Genomic DNA, 9,884 nt, shown 5'->3' with positions numbered 1-9,884 from the left:
AAGAGGGATCAAAGCTAGAGGTGAAGGAGGGAATTAACTTTTCCCTGGGACAAGGTGGATTCAATCACTGTGCAAGATTAGATGGGTGTGGGAAGGCCGCAGGTTATAAAAGTTAAGCTAAGGGTTGGATTGAGCCTGTCTAGAAATAAATCGATCAATTAAATATATCCCACTCACCACATTTTTAATAATGCAGTGTTGTATTAGCCATCAGACAACCAAAGGAGGCCTCTCCTCTGGAGCAGCAGTTCTCCAGCCCCAAGGTTGTGCCTGTGCTGAGGGTCCCTCGGGGGCTGCTCCCTACCACACAGTTCCACCGCTGCAGCCTGGCTGAGACGCAGCCCAAACCGAATGGCTCCCTTTTAGCACTTCTTAACATCTGACACTCAACAGGAGAAAAACCCACCCAGACTGCTAGTAGCAAAACTCCCTGGGTTTAGGAAATTCTTGGCAAATACATAATTTACATATTAATTAATTTTCTTTGGACTCTTCCAGCTCCTAGCTCACACCTGGGGCTCAGGAGGCATCAGCAACCTCCGTAGCTGACTTTTTTTGCACTCTCTTGTGTTACACAGCGTATTCCCTACCGAACCACTCTGTGAAACACTTTAGGATCCTTCACAGTCAAAGGTGATTCTGCCAACTTGGGGACATGAGAAAGGGCACAGCTGGACTGCTTAAGGGCTGCAAACTTAGTGGGCGAATGCAGCACTTCCTTTGACCTGCAAAATTACTTTTTAGGATAAAAGAGAGGAGGTCTTAAAATAAAGAAAGCATGATGAAATGTTTCAACCAATGGCGCTGCCGTGTGGAGCCGGTTCCTCAGCATCCAGGAGCAGATGTGCTGCACTCAAAATGTCTTTGTCTATTAAAACCGTGTCAGCTTCAGAGACTCCAAAACTCCCCGTGGCATAAACAGAATTTCTAATGAACAGCTGCAGGATGCAGGAGTAGCCGCGCAAAATGCAGCTGCTGAGATAATTTTCCTTGCCCCTCTCTCATCACCTTTCCTCTGCTGCCTGAATCCCACTTTCCTCTGTTTGGGTCTCTCCTGTCCTCCCTCTCCCATGACCCCACCACCTCACTGTGCCCTCTGCACCCTCCCCAGATGAGCGCTGCTGGTTTAGTTCACCCATGTCCTTCTCCATGCTTCCCTGTGACCCACTCCCTGCTTTGCTCCAAGTCAGCTAATGACCAGCAGTTTGAGGGCAGACACCCAGCACTGGTTTCCTCTACTGACATTTGTTACTCCCGAAGCCTGAGAGGGCCGCTCGTCTCCTCAGACCGCATCTTGCTGTGCCTGCTCGCCTCCCACTCCAACGGAGCCACGCTCCCCTGCCAGCCCCTGAGCACTCTCACACCTCTCCAGCCTCTGCAAGAGCTTTGTTGCTGCTCTGCCTGCTTGAGAAAGCGCAAAAGGGAGAAATAAAGGAGAAAAAACCATTATCACGCCAAACCTTGTAATTCCATAGAACATGAGCAATCCTCAGGGAAGGATTCAGCCTCAGAAAATTGAAACCCACTAATAGAGTTTTTAGCTTCAATGCTGCCTTCCAGGCCAAGGTGCCAAAGCATGACTCCCTGTGCGCGCTGGTTTAGGTGTCTTTTTAAATCCTTTGCCTTTGAAACCAAAAACCGAAGGCACTTTCAGACTGCTCTCGCGAACCCAGTGGCATCCTGTTAGCTGCTGGAGGATTATTAATACAGTCAGGGACTTGTATGGCACCCTGCGATGCTCAGCATGGTACTTCAGAGAAAAATACAATCTGTTGGCTCATCATAGCCCCAACAAGCACTTCTGGGGGCACCAGCACAAAGAAGCCTGAGTTCTTACTGTTTAAGTCTTTCAATCTTCCATGGGGTTCCCCAGTACCCCATAAAGAGCCTTGGCTTCCTATTTTCAGGACATTTATAGGGAGTTAATGCTTTGGTGAGCTCTATCCCTCTAATTTGAGTGAAAACAACTGTTGGGTTCAACAGTTATCGCAAGACTAAGAGATAAGACCAGATGCCAAGTCCCATTTTATTAGAACACTCTGACAACATTAAGGAGCAGCTAATGCTATGCAATAGTGTCTTTTTAAAGAAACTCTTATTCACTGGTATCGAACATGCAGGCCAGCTAAATACCTTGTGGCTTTGAGACAATCTGCCTGATGTAATCACCTCACATCCAAACGCTTTAGCTATTTCTCCACTGCAGCGAGCGGGGAGACTGGGGCTAGCACCAAGCAGCTTAAACCAGCCAAGTTTTTTGCCAGACAATGGCTTAGCAGCTTCCCTGGCTTGGCAGCAGGATGTGGATACCGTGGATACACTCTGCACTTCGGAGATTGCCCAAGTAATCCTTGCCATGTGCAGTCCCACCTGCCTGTTCGCAACAGGAGGTGAAGAGGATCCAAATGTTAGCAGAGGGGGTACATTTGGGGAGGCTGGAGCTGCTTTGGCGAGGACGTGCCAGGCTTAAAAATACTCTGGGCAAAAGTCTCCAACACACAACAGCTATTTTTGCTGAGGAAGTGGGGCCAAATGTCCTTGGAGTGGCTCAAAAATGGGCAGTGGGACACACTGCCAGCACAATGCTTCTGCTGATGAAGCAAGCACTTCCAACACAAGCTGCTGTCTTGCAGCCCAAAAGATCAGAGCGTTTCCGACTCACCCCAGATTCAGGGACCATTTGTAGAAGAGATGCTCAGAGGTCCTAATGGACGAGGAAGCCACAAATGTCTCTTCTGGCCATTTGCATCAGCAGAGGAAGGCCTAGCATCTCTCACGCTGCACCATCTCACTTGCATCTCAGTGACTTGAGCCATAAATGGCTCAGACTGCACAAAAATACTGTGAGGGACAGGACAGTTACCTCCCTTTTATGCTTAACAGCCTTACGGGCTGGGTAGCCTGTGAGTTAACTATTGCCATCCACCAGACAAAGCTGCTGCGTCCACAGTAAGTACCAGGTGCCCAGCCAAGAAAAGGGGAGACGTTCACAGAGCTGCTGATGAACCCACGCTTTGAAGGGCTGAGCAACACAGCCAGCAACCCCACTGCAAAGGTGCCATGCAGACAGACAGGAGGGCATTAGCTTGCAACCATGTCATTAAGATAGCCACAAAATTCACAGCTCAATTTGACCACTCTATAGAATCCAATAAAAAGAATAAAAAACCACAAGGATGGCTACATTAGTTCAAACCAATGATCCATCCACCTCAGTCCCTCACTCCTGAGTGCTCATTTCCAGCTGCTTTGGTGCAAAATACTCATACGTCCTAGTCACAGAATAGCTGATTCGGAAGAATTTTTCCCTAACCACTAGCAAACAGGAGTTGCGTGAGCTCTTGAAGACCAGAAGGTGCCCACCAACACACTTTATTGAAGCAACCATGTACATTCTTGTCTGTACGAAGTCTGAGCTGGTAAAAAAGACAGAAAAAAGTTAAAGCACACCAAGCACTTCATTTCATAGGTTTCATAGCTTCTCGCAGCAGTGAGTTCCACAGCTGAGCTCCACAAGTGATTTCCTTTCACCACCTTCAAACACAAAGCCTTCGAATTCAGCCTGTGCCCTCTCCTACCACACTACACACCTCTACAGGGATGGCTGCAACAGGCCTTCACCCAACTCACTACGGACCCTGAGGAACAACTATGAGAAAGTCATAGAAACAAGAAGTGCCACCTTACCTTCTCTAAGCTCTTTGACGTCCCTCCACGTGCTCCTCACCAAACTAGGCAGTGTTCTTTGTATTCCAATCCTTGCAACCAGCAGTGTTGGCAGAGAGGTAGAAAAACAAGGATCCTACTGCCAAGAGAATTTCAGCACAAATTTGCACTTCTGCTATTGTCTCATCCTTCCTGATGGACACCCTCGTTCTCCAGTGCTGTCCTGTGGTGGAGCAGCCCTCCCTCTCTTTTATCCAATGGCCTCTCTAATATCTTTCTGTTTCCGTTCCAGTCATTTCCCAAATTTGTGCCGAGTTTCTTTTTTTTTTTAAATTGCTCTCAATATGTCACTCTCCATTACTCAACAGCAGATTTAGTTAAACATGTCAATGCTGTTGCTTAGCAGATCTGACTGCGCTTTACAATTTAAGCCTGCTTCAGAATCACATGTTGCCCTTCCCAGTGCTCTCCAGCATGTATGGATCATCAGGAAGTTTGAGGAAAATAAAAATAAGGCTGACTCTAAAGGAGATCCTCAAAAAAAAAACCAAACCCCGCCACCAAAAACCACCCAAGAAGAAGAGGAATTGTGCCAAACAGCCCACTCAATTTTTCTTCCCAGTCAGGAAGCAGCATCAGGTACTATTTGTTTTCTGTTTTCTACCTTGTACCCACAAGCTTCATTAAGAGCTCACCAAGTAAATGATCACTGAGAGCTTTGGAAAGAGTCCTAACATGGAGCTGGTATCAGCTTTCTCTGGGCAGAAAGCTGATTTTAGGTAACGGCCTTCAACTGCTCTATAAAAGGCCTGAACACCCTGGTGAGGGCATGTTCTGACCTCGGAAACAAGACTTGGGTCTTTGCTGAGAGACAGAAGATAACGTGCAACTAAACCCCACGCACAATGTTTTCTGCTCGGCCTTCTCAAGCTCTCCAACCAGCAACGGTGTCAGTCTAGTCATTGCCCCCCCAGACTCCGACTCACACATTCCCTGTAACTGGAGTCTCCTGGCTCCGTGCTGCACCGGCAAGCTCTGCACATGAGCGCGGCAGGTGGCAGAAGCTGTCCCAAGCTTAAGAAAAACACTAAGGAAACCCCAGAAAATGTCATCCTGCAATGCACTGAAGCAGAATGAACAGCAGTGAACTGCCCAAAAGCACACCAAAACCTGCCTCCAACAGACACCAAATCTCTAGCACATTCGTTCAGGGCTTGAACCGCGAGGCCATCTCCAAAGGCATGTCTCCACTCAAGTTGTGTTTCATGTGTTGCCCACGTGCCGACCTCATCTTCTGCCCTAAAATCTCCAGCTCAATCATCACCTTGCATCCCTCCAAGCTAGGCTGGTTTGCAGAATCATGGAATGACAGGGCTTGGAATGGACCTCTGGAGATCATCTACTCCAACCTCCTGTTAAAGCAGGTTCACCTAAACCAGGTAGCACAGAACCACATCCAGGCGGGTTTGGAATCTCCAGAGGAGACTCCACAACCTCTGTGGGCAGCCTGCTCCTGAGTTCCATCACCCTCAAAGCAAAGAAGTTTCTACTTATGGAAAAGTTTAGGGGAAATTAACTCCCATCTTGTACCATCAAGACAGTTTCGAGCAGCTGCTAACTCCAGCTTCTGACTGCAAATCACCCAAGAAACCAGGTTCACAACCTTGGGAACTGATACCACAACCTGAGACGGCCCAGAAGACAAAACTTGCAGCAGGACCTGCCAGAACAGCTGCTGATGGGTTTCCAAAAATAACCCAGTTCATGCCTGATGTCCATTTACTTACAGCCACCTAAAAATAGCCCTTGCCATTTGGATCAATGAAGAGAGCTGACAGGAGTGAAAGGCACTCATCAGTCCGCACACACGGCCAGACTAAAGGAGATAAAACACTTCTGAAACGCTGCGTAGGGAACAATCCCCCTCTAGCCCCGAGAGAACCAGCTGGATGGGCCTAATGATTCTTCTCCAGCAACAGCTGCGATGGAGTTTATTTCCATTTTGGGTGATTAAAAAGAAAGAGACAGATAAAAGGGAGAACAAAAAATCCAAGATTTCAAAAGGCACTAAAAATAAAACAGTTTGTATTCACTTGGCACCCTACCTTGACAGTATTTTATATGTGATAGCCAAGCGGTCCTCACGAACCCAAAAGGAAGACACAAATAATTTATAGGCAGGGAAACCAAGACACAGAAATGTTAAAATACTGACTCAATCATCAATAAAATGAAGAGCAGGAGGAGGTTTAAAGGACAGGTGTTCCTGACACACCTTCCCATATCCACACTGTAAGACACCTCACTATTTATTCTTCACGGAGTCGACGTAATTGTTTCCATCGCCTGGCAAGCGTAAATCAACGCCAAAGAGTTCAGCAGCTCCTCACAAGGAGTTACAGTCCATTTAGCTGATAAAAGTTAACTGGTTTGCAGAGCCTGTTCGTTTCCCTCACAGGGCAAATATACTTCTTCAAAATTCAAACATACACGTTCAGCAGCAGGATGCCTGAAATTAATCCCTTTGTTTAAACACCAACATCTTTAAATGTCTCCAAGCAATTGTAAAGGGTTTTTTTCATTGCTAAGGCAATGAGAGCCCATGAGCAGCCAAGTCAGGACAACACCAAGGTTATCTGCAGTAAGTCTCCAACTCAAACTCACTCTTGAGGGTACTTGTACCTAAGAGGAACAAAGAGGACAGCAACGCAACTGGAAAGGCTGCACTTGCCCTGCCCGGCACCTTGCTGCCGGCAGAAGTCTGTGGGCAGGGATGTATGGAGTGAATCCTCCTGGAAGCCATTCCCATGGCCATGAAGGGAAAGAAGGTGATTGGGAGCAGCACGGTTGTACGAAATTGTAGGCAAATTGTTTCTCACCGATCTGAATGTCTTCTGTAAGCAAGTGACTGGCTTGGTAGATGAGTGGACAGCAGTTGACGTGGATTACCTTGACATCTGCAAGGTTTTTGGTGTAGTCTCCTGTGACGGGCTGTACAGAGGGAAAACCAAACAAATGACTGGAACTGGAGCCCAGAGAGGTGGTAGAACCTCCACCCCAGCAACGGTCATACCTCAACTGCGGAGAGTCCGAAGCAACCTCACCTACGTTTGTGGTTAGTTTTACTCCATGCAGGACGTTGGATAAGAGACCCCTAGAGGTTCCCTCCAACCTGGTTTGTTCTACGATTCAGAGAAATGTCAAAGAGAAGGTGAAGCCTTTCCTGGAGATACCTGAACTAGGTAAAGCTGTAACACATAAAAAAACCAACTCTTTGACAGCTCTTCATTGAATGGATGACCTGGTGACAGGGGGAAGTCTCCCAGGACATTGTGCTCCCTTCTCTCTAATGTTTAAACCTTGACAGAGGAACACATCTGGTCAATTAAGACATATATATCACTTTCTCATTAAAATTTGAGGTGCTTTAGTGGTGACGAAAGACTTAATACCTGTAGGAGGTGATAAAACATCCACAAGAGCAACACTGGGAGATTAAATGGGTTGGGCTGCCATTAAAAGACATTTGAAGAGACATCCTTTTAAGAATTCCTCCACTCAACTGCTACACAATCATTTCCCCAAATCCTTCCACACATCCAACACACAGAGAGATACACATGGTGTGCACATCCCAGACTGGATCCCGTCTGGTTGGTTTAGTGGGAGGAAAAAAGGATGGATTAGATGATGTCTTTGAATTCTAGGTGTCATCAGGTTTGGGATTTTATTTAGAAATGTCTTCTGTTGTTACTAAGTCTATTGAGTTTCATCAAAGTTGGGTTCGTTTTCCTTCCAGCTTGCTCTAACAGCTGTGTTGCCAAAATCCACAGAGATCAAAAATCCATAGTTCCTAGTATACACGTTTTGGAATGGTTTCAAATGCAGAGCAAAGTCTTCATCCTTAGAATGGTCTTTTACGGCACACAGCTACCTCCCTGACTTTGCTGGTCCTGAGCCAGAAGGAAAAAGAAACCCAAAGCCAAAGTAGCTGGTTTTGCTGACCAGGATTACCTGACTTAGCGAGCATCAGCAGCCTTCAAGGTCACAGTGTTACACACCTGAGTGGAAATCACAAGTGCTGGATCTAGTTCTCTTAAATCCTCTAAGCTTCTGCTTCTCTGCTGTCACAGCCATTTAAGTGCTGATAAACTCATTTGATTATTTTCATTAAACTGATGGTCAGTAAACAATTGGGTAATCGAGTCTGTCACATAACTATCAGCCTGTTGCTTAACTCAAGCCTACTCCACTGAATAGACCAAGGAGTGTGCTGCCTATTTTGAGGTGTGACGTGCCCCATGGGGTCACCAGGCCTTGAAGAGAGATTGCTCAGAGCCACGTCTTGCAGCAACGTGTGTTTTGCAGCCTCTCCAAACCTTCGCTATCGCACTGCAAGCATTCACACCCCTCTGCAAATCTTGGCCACGTTTAGCAACAGAGCTGGCTTTTGTCCATCCCTTGGCACTGGACAACCCCTCCTGCTTCACCAGTTCAGAAGTTGCCTCTTGCCCAGGGTGGATTTGCAGACCCACAAGAACGAGCAGTTGAATTGACCAGTTCTCCACAACTTATCTCTGAAGAAAGTCAAGAGAGTTTTAGATGCAAACTCAATCTGAAGAAACACTCAGGTCTTGGCCAAAACATCTGATACAGGGAGGTCATGCTAACATCAACCAGTGGAGGGCAACCACACACACACACACAACAGTCAGCCTTCTACTGCCTGATGCCAGGAAAAAAAATGCACTTTCTTCCCATTTCCAAACATCAGAAGAGTTAAAGTGTTTTATCTTTCCCATTCTGCCTAATTTATGCCTAAGCCCTTCCTCGTGACACTTAAACAGCACCCACCAAAGAGCAGAGTACATTCATCTGGAATTAGGCAAATGAGAACCTCAAATCCTCAGCTCCCCTCCCTCAGCAGCAGTTCTGCTCTTCTCCCCGTACATGAGAAGGACCAGCCAGGCCACACAACCAAAAAGGAAAAACAACACTTCCCGCCTTTGCATTTCAGCATATAGCCATGTGGACAAGTCCACTGGAAGAGTTTCACCATGAGATACGAGGCCTGAGCTGTAAGGGGTTACCCAAATGATGCACTGAAAGGAAACAACAGCTGTGATCTAGCAGGAGCAGAACAGCACCTGGAGTTCTGCCGCAAACAAAATTCTTCCCCAGCTAAGCAATCTGTGCAGGATAGAAAGGAGAAGGCAGGTGAAGGCTGTGAGGGTCCTATGCCACGCAGATAACCCACAGTGCTTCTAGGTCACAGAAGGCAGCAGTGCTTCCCCTCCAGACAGCACTTCTTTCATCCCATCCAGAGATGAAAGGCTGAAGCAAGCTCCTGTCTTCAGAGGCGTGACAAAACAGAAGTCAATCTGGTAATTCAGCTGAGCAATTGTTTGAACAGTCGCAGTGTTTTTGTACAAAGACAGGTAGAACATCAATAATTTTTATGTCCAGATCAAGTAGATCTTAAGCAAATAGGAAATAAAACCCTCCTTCTCCTTCACTGCCTCGGCAAGCTCAGACCCCCTTCCCCCTTCCACAGCCCAATCAAGTGTGTCTGGCCTCAGCCGAACCACAGACTGAGCAGAGCAGTTCTGCTCCATGTGCCACAGTGCTCACTTCACAGCTGAACCCGTAACCACCCCGGCTTGTCAAGACAAGTCAGTTGCTGTACGGGCCACTGACCTAAGGAGACACATCAGTCACAGCTGGTAATTTGGGCACTGGGAGCAAGGAAGCTGGTCATGAACTGGCTATGAATAGCAAATGAATTTGCTATGAATAGCAAAGAGACTGGGGATCTTTTCTCCCTTGCGTGTATGCCTGCCTGCCCTGCTCTGCACCAGCCTGCTCTGATGCTCTCACGATTCAAAAATAAGCAGGTGATGGAGAGGAAAGGGTTTGTTCAGGAGAGCCCAACTCCATAACTTTTATACCTTGGGGCAGGATATCCTCCAAATAATGTCATTTCTCAGTGCTGAGCTGGCAAATTCAGGGAAAGGCAAGCGTTTGAGGGAGAAGTGGTGGGTGACTCAGCTCTTCACCCACTGCTTTCTCCCTGTCAATGTTTCAGTGCAATGTTACAGGGGTGAGACACAGGGACTCACCCAGTACCTGGAATGGAAAGTCAACAGCCCAACCCCCCCTGATTTTAAGGATACTCATTTCCTCATCATCATTTATGAAGGGCAGATCTTGTTTGACCA

This window comes from Buceros rhinoceros, unplaced genomic scaffold, assembly GCF_000710305.1.
Source record: "Buceros rhinoceros silvestris isolate BGI_N320 unplaced genomic scaffold, ASM71030v1 scaffold3522, whole genome shotgun sequence".
NCBI classification, from domain to species: Eukaryota; Metazoa; Chordata; class Aves; order Bucerotiformes; family Bucerotidae; genus Buceros; species Buceros rhinoceros.
The sequence above is the reverse complement of the archived record's forward strand: the minus strand, read 5'-3'. Positions refer to the sequence as shown.